The following is a 15196-nucleotide window of genomic DNA, read 5'->3' as shown; positions in this document are numbered from 1 at the left end:
ACGTAACACACACCAAATGTTCATGACTTTAGAGAGAGATGTACATACGTAGATATTCATACACACACACACACACACACACACACACACACACACCCTCACTCATGTAAATTCCCCTTTCCTGGAACCAAACAGTCAGGGCTTAACATCAAAAAGGACATATTTTGTTGCTGTTTTTAAAACCCTGGACTATTAAGATGTTCTTTTTGTTAGGAGACGAAAATGTTCATTTTAACCAGAGCTACTAAGAATAGGCTTTGTTGGCATAATAAGTGGCTATGTGTTTCTTTAAAGACATCATTCCCTTTAATAAGTGATTAAGATCCTAAAGCTCCGGTCACTATTGGTTAAGATGGTGGAGGAGTAGGGACCCCTTTTTCAGCCGGTCCCCTGAGTCGAGCTGGAGAGGTACCAGACCAGCCTGAACATCCACGGAAGCAGCCTGAGACGCAGGAAGATACATCTGGATCTCTACAAATGAACATCTCCAGTGCTGAGTATTGAGGTCGAGTGCCTGGCACACAGCGGGAGCCCCGGTGACGGTGACGGTCTGCGTGGAGGAAGTGACGCCTAAGCTGTCGTGAAGGACGAACAGGAGCTGGCCAGGTGGGGCAGGAGTGGGGACAGGAAGGAGCGGAGGCAGAGAGCATCAGGAGAGTGAAGAGCAAATGGCAAAGCCCTGAGGTAGGAGGAGTGGGAACCACCACACAAGACGCCACTGGGACAGATGAGGGAAGAGCCACACCCCACAGTCCCGAAAGCAGTTAAGCGGCTTTCATTTTATTCTAAGTGCAAAGGGAAGGAAGAAAACAGCATGATCGATTGTATGTTTCGGAACTGTCACAGAACTACTGAAGGTACTTTGAATAAAGGCCAATGCTTACAATTAACAACTATAAAAAAAAAAAAGATCCTAAAGCCACCAGTTTTGATCAAGGAAATCAAATGTTTAATTAAATGTTAATCAAATGTTCACTCTTCAAAATATAACACCAGGGAAGACTTTGCGTATTTCTAGCTAATAAAAAATTTTAAGTCAGATTGCCTGGTATTTTTCAGGTTACAGGCTACACTTCAAAGCTGTGTTCGTTTCCTAGAATGGTGGGGTACTTTTTAGCCTGGTGCTTTGTCTGCAGTCATAACCTCAGGCCTCTGAGTTGCTATTTCGAGTTATGCCAGTTGGTGCCTTGATGGAATTAATACAGCATCTAGAATTGCCTAACTTACATTCAAAGAAGAGCTTAAACCAATGATTTCCATCTGTTTTTATGACACTCCCAGGGAATCTCAAGTTACTTCAAAGGAGATCAGAAATTCTCAAATGAAATTAATCTGGATATATAAATCTTATACACATACACACACGTAGGCCAGATATAAATATACACCCACATGATACAGTCCTTCTGGAAGAGGCAAGGGTCAAGAAATTAATAGGGTAATTGCATACCAAGATCTCAGACGGGTAAAATGATCACAAATTATAATAGGTGTCATGAACTAGATTAGAACAAATCATGGAAAATAAACACCCACTCAAGTCACACAACATCATAAATTGGGATCATGATAAAAAGTAAAACAGTTTGGGGGGCCAAAATCGATGAAGCTTTCTTTAGAATAGATGATTTTGTGAACGAATTACTAGTAGACTGCATGGAATATGAATCTAGTTGCATGGCTGGTTCTTCTTTTGTTTCATCTCTAAGTCATGCTACGTGACTGTCCCTACGTGGAGAAGCAGTTCACCCTGCATCTCAATAAAATGTTTGCTACACATTCTTGTCGCGGATGGAGTCAACTCACAATCAACCCATTTACTCATCATGTTATCCATACACACAGGTTAAGAAAGTGTTTTCAGTGCAGCGGTAATCAACCAAACCTCCTGAAATTCGGCTTTTCTCTGACTCCTTGAGGTTATGTATTGGGAATGGTCAAGGGACTTTCCATCCTGAGACCAGTCACAAAGGTTCTTTGCCTAAAGGGAATGCACACATCCCTCCCACCAAATTAGCACAGGGATTAGGAACATGAAAGCACCACTTCCGAACTCCGTAACTGCGGGTATCCACTCCCTGCCTCAGTTTCTCCATCTGTACAGTGATGGAAATAGTGCCCAACCCATAGAGTTGTTGTGAGGATTAAATGAGTTCGTAAGGGTAAAAGTACGGCATACTCTGGAAAAATTCGTTATTACTATTTATTATTCCCCTTGTCTGAGATTCCCTGAGCCAGAGGCCACTGCAGAACTTACAATTACTGATGAATTCCTAATTATGTTGACCATTTTAAATGTATTTTAACTACACAATATTATCCGTGTTAGATTTTTGTTCATGTGTCAAATGTCCAATAATAAATAAATGTAATTTAACTAGATCTGCACATTGGGTTGCTCATTTGTCCCCTATACATCCTCTGAAGTTTGGAGTCGGGGGAAACCGCTTTAGGCTGAGTACGCGCAAGTGCACTAGAGTTTCGCCCAGGTGGCCTTGACTAAGTCACCCGACCCACCTGAATATCAAATTTCTTCCTGTAACATAAAGGCAGGTGAACTCTATGATCCCTTCTATTCAAGGAACAAGAGCCCTTATGAAGCTGACCCCCCACCCTTGACTCTCTGAGTTGTGACTACATCATCTATTGGAAGAAAACAACCCGTAGGAAATGGAAGAATGCTGACCAGTAAATTCTCAGACCAGCCTTTCTCGGGATAGCACATAACAAAATGCTAGGATGAAATGAGTTACATAAAATGCACATAAAAATGACCACGTGTACCATTTTTATTGCGAAGTTACAGGGAGAATGTGAATCTAATATATATTGATGAATTATTCAACTATATCTCAGTCAGCCTGGCTGAGTGGGTCACAGGGTAGGAGTATTTTTCAAGCACTCCCAGAAGGCTCCTGAACCCTTTTGAATGTTGGCCTGGAGGTTATTTCTGATCAAGAATGGACACCAGAAATCTATATAAGAAGGGAGATAGGCACTTCCTCTAGAGCGGGAAAATCGAAACCATTTGAGATGCCCCAAAGGATCATTTGAAACCCTTTAAATATATGTCTCGGGAAAAGAGGACTTTATACTGACCAGATTTCTGACCTAGAGAGTACCTTCGAAGACAAAGAACGGTGAGGTCATACACAGAGAGGGTAAAAGGGATAGGAAGAAGAGTGAAGGAAGTCTCCATAAACTGAGACCATTGTGTCCAGGAGAGTTTGAGAAGCCATATGAGATTTAAATAAATGGAGATTTGTTTATACCTTTCTGATACATGCATGATCTTTTGGGAAGTCGACAGATTTCTGAGCAAAACACTTGTTTAAAACGCATACGTCTAAAGCGCTATCTACTAATTCCATCGGCAGCCCCCACTGACGAGTGTAAATCCAGAGGGCAGCTGGGCATTGGGGTTCTTTCCCACTCAGGCAATTGGAGGCTCTCAGTCACCCCAATGTTCCCCACTGCCTAAACATTTAGAGGTTTATCGGGGCAAACGTATACGATATTACCAAATGGGAAAGGCTCTGAAAAGCATCCATTTGACCAATGCTGGAGAATTGTGTTTTCCTGTGGGTTTCTCTTTTTTGAAGAGGTCAGTCAAGATTTTGCCTCTCACAATCCTTTGACTGACTTGTCGGGAAGAAACCAGAAGAAGCATGGATGGCCCATAGCAAGTGAACATTTCTCCCTGCAATAAACACATTCTTTTGATTCACCCCCAGCCATGGAGCCCCGGCCAACATCTCCCATTACAAAGGACAGCACGGGCTTCCAGTAGAACAGAGCTACTGCTAATTCCATGATCACACCTGACATTGCCCACCCATCCCTATAAAAATACATTTCCTGGACACTAACATTTGGTCCTTAAGACAATAGCCTCGTGCCAATCTCAGTACCTGCTTCGATATTACAAATTAACACACGGTGAAGCAACCGAATTAAAAATTATGTCCACGCACACAGTCTCACCCACCCAAACATACATCTGCTAATATTATGCAACGCTGGAATCCAAACTGGTCTTAATTTTAAAAAAGCCAACAGGCATGGATACACATTCCCAGTTCTCGTGGCTGTGGCCACCCTATGCAACAGCCCCAGAGGTAGACACGACCGTTCATGTACAGTATTTGTTATTACTTGATGACACGAGACCATCGAAGGGGGCCGTTTGGGCTTTCACCTTCTAAGGCTCTCCCCAGAACTGCCCGATGAACGCCCACGCCGTCTTCTTCCACCAAAGGTGGATCCTGCTACCGGGAGCCTCCGGATCGTGACCGTAGTGCTTCTGTCCTCAGCTCTGGGGAAAGCCTCATCTTAGCAAGTGGCCCTCGGCGCATCCGGCAGATCCGCCCGCGACGCGGAGGCCGCGCGGTTTCATCATTAATGCTCCTGAAGGACAATAGCTCATCAAGCCCCACCGAAAGCCCCGGACCCGTCGCGGAGCCTGGGCTGGCGGGGGATGAGGCTGAGCGACTCCTCCTAGAGGTGGTTATGTGGAGAAGGAGCAATCCCTTCTCCCTCCTCCTCCTCCCCCCGCTACTATCCGCGGCCCGGAGAACTGCCGCTTGCCGCCATTGACAAGCACCGATAGAACCCAAAGAAAGGCAAAGAGTCCTGCCCGGCACCGGCGCCGCGCGGGCCGAACCTGCGCCCCGGGAGCGGCGCGCCGAGGGCACCGGGCGCCCGGAGCAGGCGGCGCAGCACCAGGTGAGCCCGCCATGGCGATGGCATTATTGTTCAGGGGGCTCCGGGGTCTGGAGACAAAACGCGCCGCGGGGGCAGTGCCGGGGCCGGAGAGAGCCCCTGACTCTCCCGCCGCCCGGCCCCTGCGGGCGCACCCCGATAGCCGACCCTCCCCGCAAAAGAAAGAGAGAAGAATTAATAAATCAAGCTGCCCAACTTGCTTCCTCGCGAAATAAAGGCGGGGGGGGGGTGCGAAAGAAGCGGTAAAATTGCCGCGGCCGGCGAGGAGCGGGGGGCATCCTGGGCGAGGAGGGAGGAGGCGGCGGGATGCGGGGTCCAGCGGCGGGCCGCGGCGAGGCCGGCCCGAGAGGGAGCGGAGGGCTCCCGGGATGCGGAGTTCGGGGGGCCGGAGCGGAGGAGGGAGGCGCCCGGCCGCCGAGGGGACCGCTCCGGGGCGGTGGGCCGCTCGGGGGCCTCCGAGGGTGCGGGGCTGGGCGCCGGCCCGCCCCGGGCTGACAATGGAAGGGGCGCGGGGGCGCGGGCCGGAGGGAAGGGGCCCGGGGCCGGGGGCCGGGGGCGGGCCGCGCCGCTGGGAAGGTCAGGCCGGGGACGCGGGCGGCGGGGGCGAGGCCGCGGGCTGCTGCGCGGCAGCCGGGCGCCGCGAGCCCCGTGAGCCCCGTGAGCTCCCGGCCGGCGCGGAGGAGGGCTCGGGGCCGGGCACTCCCCTCCGGTTCCCTTTCCGGGGCGCCCGGTGCCGCCGCGCGCTGCGCTTTCCCCGGGAAATGGCGGCCCCTCCGCCGCTCGCTTGGGCAGCCCCGGCTTCCCGCTTTGCGCGGGAAAAAAATATATATCATAATCATAATAATAAAAAGAAAAAAGGGGATAAAAGTAAAGTGGCCGCGACGAAGCAAAGGGCTGCGGCGGGCGCCAGACGGCGCGCGAGGCGCGTGCGGGGCGCGGCGGGCGGGACCGGCCCTGCCTCCCCGGCTCGCAGCCCGCTTTCCCCGAGCACCCCGGTGCCAGCCTCGCCCGCCGCCTCAATCGCGCCCGTGGGTGTCCTTCCCCGCCTTGCCTCGTGGGGGCGCCCTCCGCTCCTGCCCTCTTTGTTCCTCTCAACAATGGCCAAAGGAAGCCGAGCCCCCAAAGGGCCAAATGCGCCTCCTTCTCCAGGAGTTTCCAGCCGCTGATTGCTGCGGGCTCGATTGCGGCCGGGTCACTGCTGGGGTCTGGTGGCCACGGTCCCACGGTGGGCGAAGGGGTTAAAGGGGCCAAAAGAAACTGGCTGAGAAACCAAAGCGCGGGTCCCTGTGTGTCTGGGGCGGTGCAGCCCCAACGGTAAAGGGGGTCCCCGCACTCCAGCGGTGCTGGTGAACTGTGGTGCCAGCCCGGCCCCTGCCCAGCAATCCAGACTGGGCCCGCACCTTCGCCCCCCAGACCTCAGGGGCCCATTCCCCTGGAGGCGGTCAGTCCACCCTAGCAAACGGTTTCCTGACTTTTCTCGTTTGTGTTTGTGTCCAAACACAGTCGTACCCTCCGTGGGCTGCACGGTTGCTGCTGAAACGTTCAATAGGCGAGAGAAATAGAAACGTTATCAAGAGCGAAATGCGCCTCGGTTTGTGTTGTTTCCTACTTAGCGACTCGCAATTCTCAATTCGTACATAATTTAACTGAAAGTTATCTCTTGCCCCTTTGGAAAACTCCTTTTTTTTCAAATGATTGTGCAGAGCGGGAATATTTGGAACCACGCTCGTGGATTTTTAGAATCGCTTTAGCCCAAGATTATCATATAAATAAATATAGGCTCTGCGTGGTGGAAAAGTTTATCTTGCATCCAGTGATTCACACCTTTAAAACCTCCCTTTCCTGTATCCAAATTGAAAATATATTTATTTCTAGTTCCCCACTCCAGTTCTGATAGCCTGTCACAGGTCTTCCTCACCTGGATCCATTTATGGCCGTGCTTTGCACGTTATTGATGGTTTCCTCTATTTCAAAACTCTGTAAAAGAATTTCCCTCCTTGGATCCAGAATGTTCCAAAGAGTCTGACCTTACTCCTTCCCCATCCCATCTTCTGTCTGTTCCCAGGGATCCTGAGGCTTTTTCCCAGTGGGTGGGACACCCTGCTAAGCTATTGTCTGAGACAGCCAGGTCTGTTTCCACTGCCTCCTGCCAGGAGAGCAAGAGGGAATCCTGTTTTCGGCAGGCAACTTTAAATGAAAGATATCTGTAACTTGTCCAGGGGGAAGAATGTACAAAAATCCAACCAACTTTTTATTTTTTATTTTTTTTTAAAGATTTTATTTATTTATTCAACAGAGATAGAGACAGCCAGCGAGAGAGGGAACACAAGCAGGGGGAGTGGGAGAGGAAGAAGCAGGCTCATATCGGAGGAGCCTGATGTGGGGCTCGATCCCATAACGCCGGGATCACGCCCTGAGCCTAAGGCAGGCGCTTAACCGCTGTGCCACCCAGGCGCCCTCAACCAACTTTTTAAAAAATGTTTTTCATTCTTAAGAAATAACCTCAAAGATGCACTCTGGGTAAATGCTTTTTTTGCACAGAGATGAGCAAAGATTGTGGTTGGAGATCACTCCACAAGCATTTACTGAGAAGCAATTATTAAACGCCTCTGGTTGGAGAAAGAAATGCACATATGGGGAAGTCATGGGCCCTGCTCTCAGACAGCTTACATCCCAAGCCCAGGAGATAAAATATATATGCAGGTAAGACAAGGGAAAAAGTGATTAATCTTGGCAAGCTAAGTGGGAAACCGGGTACTTTCTTACACTGCTAACAGGTGTGTAAATTGGTACAGCCAATTTGGAGGGCACTATTAAAATTAATAATGTGCACACTCTGTGACCCGGCAGTTCCATTGCTTGGTATGTATCCTGGGGAAGCAGGCACACGTGTGCACGGATCATGTAATTCCCTCCCATTGCAGAGTTTTGGTAGTTTTGAAACTGAAAGCAACCTAATGGCCATCATAGGGAACGGTTACATAAAATCTGGTACATCCATCGTCTGGATAATTAGGCAACAGTTAAAAAGAATGAAGTAAGCCCATATATACTGAGACAGAAAGGTCACCGAGACATATTATTAATGAAACAGGCAATTGCAGAACAATACATTCTGTATGGTACTATTTATGTAAAAAAATAAACCAAAATAATACTATGCATTTCTGTAAGTAAAAATGCACACATAAACAGATAGAAGGGTATAAAGACACCCACTGAAAGAGACAAGAACTGGATAGGGCGCCTGGGTGGCACAGCGGTTAAGCGTCTGCCTTCGGCTCAGGGCGTGATCCCGGCGTCATGGGATCGAGCCCCACATCAGGCTCCTCCGCTATGAGCCTGCTTCTTCCTCTCCCACTCCCCCTGCTTGTGTTCCCTCTCTCGCTGGCTGTCTCTATCTCTGTCAAATAAATAAATAAAATCTTTAAAAAAAAAAAAAAGAGACAAGAACTGGAGGAATTGTCAAGGAAGAGTTTAGTCATACAATTATTCATACCCATCTGTAACCATTGTTACAACATTTGAAATTTTACAATTTGAATTAATTTCTGTATTACTTGCATAACTAAATACAATTAAGTTACAAGTGATTGATAATGTGTAATAACAGCCTCGATAAAATGCTACAACAATTTTTAAAGGAAGAACAGAATTTTAGTCTGGGAGGGGGCTGGGAGTAGGCTTCACAGAGAACGCAGGAGGATTGGAGGAGAAGGGGAAAGGGTCCAAGGCAGGCAGAAGGAAGCCTGACCAGACAGAGCTCCTCCTCTTTTTTCAACGTCATCACATCATCGTCGCGTAAATTCCCTTGCGAGGCTGAGGCCGGCCTGCCCTGCCACGGTTCAAGTTGTGGAGGGAACTAACCCAACGGTTTACAATTTGTCTAATCGCTATGATTCTATGAATATCTTAAATTAGATTTAGAAGAGAAAAAAAAAATGAGCCAGTAGAGGCTATAGCTTCTAACAATGATATTGGGAGGTAGTATTTTAAAAAGGAAGATAGTGAAAACTTCAGGATGGAGGGTTTTTTTCTCCTGGATGCACACTATACTGGGAATTAAGTTGGAGGGAGAGATGAGTGAGAGGGTAATTCATCCCCCCCGAAAAATCACAAAAAGAACCACGAAATGCTTTTGAAACAAATATTTAAGGGGTTTCTGGCTGGCTTGGTCTGCAGAGCAGGCGACTCTTGATCTCAGGGTCGTGAGTCCAAGTCCCACATTGGGCCTGGAGCCTTACAAAAGGAAGGAAGGGAGGGAGGAGGGAGGGACGAAGGGAGGGAGGGAGAAAGAAAAGAAAAGAAAAGAAAAGAAAAAGAAAGAAGGAAGATTTAAGGCTGGTTTCCCTTATTCACTCATTCAAGGAATATCTACTGAAGGTCGAAGGTGAACATAACACTGCCAGGTATAACGGAGTGCAGGAAAAACAGCCGCAGACCAGGGATCCAGAAGTGGGGGTGAGGGGCCGGTCGTAGGTCTGGTCTCACATAGACCGTGTGGTCATGGGCAAGCTGTTTAGGGACCACCGCCCCTCCCATGCCGCACCTTCTGTGTGGCTAAAATCAGGAGGGGGCACTAAAAACAACCGGGTGATCACTCTAGTCCCTTTCAGTCTTAGATCGTGGTTTTATGAAATCCTAGGATTCTAACCATGTGATGATTGTGAATTCCCAGATAGATGGAATTTGGAAAATATGGGATTAGACTAGGAGGGGCCCCAAAGTGCCCTGCCTTGGGAAAAACAAAAGTACTCACTGTCTGGAAGTTCTCAGTAGATTGGGTAGCCCCCGGAGTTTCCCCAGGGTGGAAATTTCATCACCACGCCTTTACAGAAGCTCCTAGAAAGATGTTCCTGAGCTCAAGCCTCGTATACACGGAGCACCCAGCACAACGGTCTTGTCATAGTTGCTTTGGATTAGAGGGGAAATGCCAGCCTGCGCTCCATGAAAATCGTCCTCTAAAACTTTCTCCTGTGGAAATAAGTCACAACAGCTAATGTTTATTAAATGCCTTACTGCCTGCCAGGCGCTGTTCCAGACACTTTCTACGTAGTCACTCCTTTCATTCTTCCAACAGGGCGATGGGTAGGTACGATCATTAGACCCATCTTATGGAAAAGAAAAGAGAGGTCAAGTTGTGCCCACAGCTGGAGGTAGACTAGGGACTCGAGCCCAGACACCCTCTCTCTACAGCCCACATCCACCCCTCTGTGGGGTGAGAACAGGGGGCTGCTGGCATCCCAGTGATTCTCAGATTATGTTCATTGTGCAAATGCTTATTTTAAAAACTTCCTCTCTGCGCCACCATGTTACCTGCCCCTGTCAGATGAAAGATAAAGACTATCCGATTAAGCCACACAACACTGTACTTTAAACTGTCTTGTCACAAAGTATTAAATAAGATAAATTTGGTGGTTTCTCTGAAGCCCTTACTGTTCATTTATCCATCCCACCATCCATCATACTTTGCCCGATTTATTTGACTGGCGTTGCCAATTTGGACTCGGAATGGAGTAAGTAATTCAAGTCAGAATTCTCATGCTTTGACAGAAGTGTGTGTGGAAATCTGTGTCGCACCACCAGCCTCTGTGCAGGGACGTTTGCCGCAGCTCATTCCGAGACACCAGGGTTAGCTACGGTGACCATATCGTTGAACCCAAAATTGCAACCAACACAGGATCTGATCAGAGATTTGGAGGTTGTCTCTGGATAAAAGAGGCAGTCCTGATGATATCGTTTGGAGGCCTAAATTTGGGGTGTTTCCATAACAACCGGACAAAAACATAACAAAGTAAAGTCAAACTGATCCTGGGAAACCCAGGCCCTGTGTTTACTGGCCTGGCGCTAATAACGGCATAGATTATGCAACTTACATTTTGTGCTGCCTTCACTGTTCAATAAAGCCATTAAAATTAAATAGTGGTGGTAGAATATGAAAGGGTAAATTCCAATAGCTTTTATAATATACAACATAAACTTTTAGATCAGATGAGAATTCACAGGGTCCCCCACCAGTATGCTAAACTTGCAAATCGATCAGTCTTCCAGAATTTCCGTGCCATGCTGACCAACACCAGTGTTGCCCCCTTGCTACGAAACTGGATTTCAGCCCCGCTGCTCTTCAGTGAACACTGTAGATTATTGTCTTGGGGTAGAGACGAGGCAGTTCCAGAAAAAGCAAAATAGAATTTTCGAATCTGGGTGTTCTTTTGTACGATTGTCTTGGATGACAAGATAGTCACTTCAAAGGAAAGAGCACCTGGATATGACTTTATTCTACCGGGTTGTTGCATGTCTGTGGATGTAACAGAGGGGGTCAGAAGAAGTGACCTTCTGAGCATCTTCGTAGAATAAGAGCATCTTTCAGGAAAGGACCGCACAGGTCGGCAGGTGTAAAGGTGGTCATTTCTCAGAGGCCCAAAGCAGGAAAGGTGGGGACCCAGCCATCAAGGTTCTCAGGGACTTCCTGACTCCACCCAGGACTGCTCCCCTTCCTTCCATGCATTTTATATGTGGGAGCTCCTGAAAGGTGGTTCTTGTTTGTTTGTTTGTTTGTTTGTTTGTGCAAAGTTGGGGGGTTCGGGGGGAGGTGTTGAAAAATCAATGGGTTTGGCTAAGGGCCACAGGTGGTGAGTGTAAGACTGGAGCCCCCACCCCCTCACACCACACCACCCCCTACCCTCCCCCACCTCCAGCCCCCCCACTCTAGTCCCCTGTACCTCCCATCTCCCACAAGCTACACTCGTGAGGTCTAGCGGCATCCCTGTCGATGGAAAGGCCCCGTGGGCCTCGTGGTTGCCCTCACCTGGTGCGGCGGGTACAAACTGCCAAGACCCAGGCCGCACACAGCCGTAACGAGGGAAGGACACTACGTGTGGCCAGCGTAGAACACCGCAACTGGAACCACAGCCCCGCCACTCACCCCTGCACCCACAGTGCAGTCACTGCCCTAGGACTGACAATAAAGGACAACCGGGCGGGAGGGACAGGCAAGGGACGGATGGAGGACGAGGGGTTCCGGGGCAGCTGCCTCTGCCTTGAGCCCCACAACCGGCCCCGCCTGTGTACTCGGGCCCAGCCGTCATGGGTGTCTCTGGAAGCCCCTGGTGGACCAGCAGCAGCAGGGACTCAGTCTACTTGCTGCCCACACTGCTACGCTCACTCCCAGTCCCAAAGCGGACTCCCGCATCTCCTCACGCCTCACCTGAGAGGCTCGTCTTGGCTCAGACAAGGTCAGGCCCCTGCTCCGAGAAGCAAGAGAACACCGCTGATAACAATAAACCTCACTGCTAATTTGAAACTATTCGATTTTGAAGAAACAGGATAACCTGCTCACTGTTCCTGTTTGTCAATTCCCAAGAGCAAAAAGACAAGACACCAGGCTGGACCCAGTAAAGGGTTCGGTTTTTATTTTGTTTTCCATGAATCAACAGATTCAGGAAGACATTTTCTTCTGGGGTGTATGACAAAGATCCAGCGAGAACGAAAATTACTTGTATTCACTCATTTATATTCATTTCTCATCCACCATGGGTGGTCACATATGTTGATATGACATTAGACAATGACAGGCTAATAACAGACTAAATATTTATCAACAACTTGTCCTTTTGTCTTTTTTTTAAAAAAGCTTGAGCTCACGTTTAACAAAGGTGACAAAACCTGTTAAAAGTCACTGAGTACTGCCCTAGCAGCATATATCCTAAATCCACACTGTATCTGCCACCACCCCACCCCACCCCCGCCATGCTCTGCTCTCCTCTCCCCGTCCCCTCTAGAAGGAGACGGGCAACACACGCTCTGACTCTGGATTATGAAGAATGCATTGGCAGTTGAGCTTCCTCCTAGATTATTCCAGGACATGACTTGAAAGACTTTTTAAAAAGGGAATGATTTGTAACCCAATAGTATAATTTAAATAAATTGGGTTAATGCTTGGTTCTAACGTTCACGGTTGGTTAATTTAGTTAATTTGATCCGTGTGTCATTTTGATGAAATTGCATTTGATACAGCTCTTTACGTTATAAATTGTTAATGTGCTCTAACATATATGACGATAAAATTATTGACTATTCTCATTCACTTAAAGGTGGCCTTGGAAGAAAACGGTTTGGAAAGTATTACTTGTGCAATAATGATTTGCCCTTGGACTTCATAAATGGAAATGTAATAGAGCAAGTGATTTAGCTAGTATTACTGAGAATGGTTTTTACAGCTACAAAATAATAGTAACTATTATTATTTTAATACAGTACATAGGGTAACACACCAAAATATATTAGAATTCTATTAGGTGTGAGGCTAAGAGGTTTTTTTTTTATGCCCTTTAAAAATATATTTCTACATATAGTTAATACATTTGTATTGAATTCCCTTATGTCCTACCGAGTTTTATTTCATCTCGTTTTATTCTCCCAAAGGAGAGTTTTGAACTGACAGAGGGAAGATGCTTCACTCGATGTCGACCTCATTTTTTCATAAATATTTACAATATGAGATATTCCAAAGCGCGATACTACAGAGTAGAGAAATATCACGGGGATGAAAAATGAATACATCTCAGCAATTTTAAAACAGTACTTAAAGTTTTAAAACATTCATTCCCTTCATTAAAAAGCTACAAGACCTCTTGCCGGTTTTAAAGTAATATATAGATGAAAGCATTTTGATTCATATACTTTTTTAGGGAGATTCACTCTTTTGCTCACTTGTTCCACAGAAACTTCGGGAGAATCTTCTAGGAGCCAAGGCTTGTGCTAGTGCAGGGATAGAGCAAGGCCCCAGCCTTGTTGATGTTTAGGGGTCAGACCCCTTTCCCCTGCCACCCCCAGGGTCCCTCCTCCCTAAAGAAGAAGCAGCTGGAGCCTTGCTCTGCCCCACACTTCCCCACCCACCAGGAGCAGCCTGCAGGCAGGTGGGGGCCAAAGCCCGCCCCGTGAGCACTTGCTGCTCCCCGTCACTCCCTCCCCACAGCCCCTGATTTGTATACTTCTGAAGAGAACAAGCTCAAAAGAGTACTTTAAAATAAGCTGTCTTGTAATTCCGGATCCTTTGTCAAGGTGGTTCATCAGCCCAACCAGCCCTCACCTGTGACATGCGGCCCACAATGACTGTCCCCGATCTCAAATGACTGCTCTCTCTTTTTAAAAGCCGCTTTGCAGCAGCTTAACAACAGAAAAAAATGGTCATTGGAATCAGGATTGCTGGTGGCTTCTAATGGACCCTCTTGCTGATTGGCTAGAGTTTGTCATATTCCTCGTCAGTTTACATATAATAAAAATTTCAAGAAGTTGTTTGAGGCAGAAAAAATGGGTTACTCTGGATCAGCTCTTCATGTTCAAGAAAGAACGTATTTAAATTAAAGAAAATATCGGTCCAAAGAAACCAGACTATTTTGGCTTTTCACGAAGGCAGGCAGTCAGGGTGTTAAGCAAAGTTTGCTGTTTCCCACCAAAAGCAATTCATTCAATAAGGGCAAATGCTTGGGATTTTTCTTTTTCTTTCTTCTCCTCCCTTCTGGGATTACAGTATAATTATAAATATTGTTTATAGGAATCCCATATGCTACAGTCAGGCAAATACAGACACACTGAATTTGATTCGGTTATATTAATGGGTCTTACATAATCTCTTGATATGAAATTTTATATTCCTCAATTATCTCAAGACCCAGTGACTCACCTGGTGCTGAAAGTGATCTAAATTTTTCAATATGACATTATTACTCAATTATAAAACAGTTGAGCTTTTTCTCCTTACCAGCATACTCATTTCTAGGCTGATTCCCAAACGATGTTTGTTAAGATGTGAAGTTAAAATGACACCTTCCGTTTCCAGTTCTATAGGCTGGACGGAGCACAGGTGTTTTCCCTCCCCTGGAGCCCACAAAAATAATGCTAAAGAATCTCAAGGAAAATAAACACCACAACAAAGGGGCGGGGGGCTGGTGTGTGAGTCTTCAGCAGGTGGGAGATTCCAACAAATTTCTGGAAGACTGAAAGTGCCTCGGACCATGCAGACAATGTCGTACGGGAGGCCCCGGGTAAGAGTAAAGGCAGGAGGGAGCTGCACTGAAGGTGGGCAGGGTGAGAGGTGGGCAGTTGCGCAGAGTCTGTTTCCAGAACGGCCAGCTGAGTTGGTCCCTCTCCCCCGCCTCCTCCCTGGCAGTCCAGCATTTATCCCCCCAGCTAACAGTCTGAAGTTTCCTCTCTAAAGAAATTGAACAACTATGTGGGGCGCCTGGGTGGCTCAGACGGTTAAGCGTCCGACTCTTGATTTCGGCTCAGGTCATGATCTCAGGGTCCTGAGGCAGAGCCCTGAATTGGGCTCTGCGCTGAGCATGGAGCCTGCTCAAGATTCTCTCTCTCCCTCTTCTTCCGCCCCTCCCCCTCTCAAAACAAATAAATTTATTTATTTAAAAAAAGAAATCTATTAAACCTTATTTTTATAAAAAAGAGAAACTGGACAACT

General features: G+C 47.4%; 1 protein-coding gene across 1 annotated transcript in view; it reads left to right on the top strand.

Moving 5' to 3' along the window:
* The first annotated feature begins 4560 nt into the window (after positions 1–4560).
* Positions 4561–15196, top strand: part of LOC113259135 (core histone macro-H2A.2) — a 48750-nt gene continuing 38114 nt past the window's right edge. The window contains exon 1 of the mRNA XM_026504371.4: positions 4561–4725. The gene's annotated coding sequence lies outside the window, so the exon portion shown is untranslated. The remainder of the gene's footprint in view (positions 4726–15196) is intronic.

This window comes from Ursus arctos, unplaced genomic scaffold, assembly GCF_023065955.2.
Source record: "Ursus arctos isolate Adak ecotype North America unplaced genomic scaffold, UrsArc2.0 scaffold_7, whole genome shotgun sequence".
NCBI lineage: Eukaryota > Metazoa > Chordata > Mammalia > Carnivora > Ursidae > Ursus > Ursus arctos.
The sequence above is the reverse complement of the archived record's forward strand: the minus strand, read 5'-3'. Positions and strand labels throughout refer to the sequence as shown.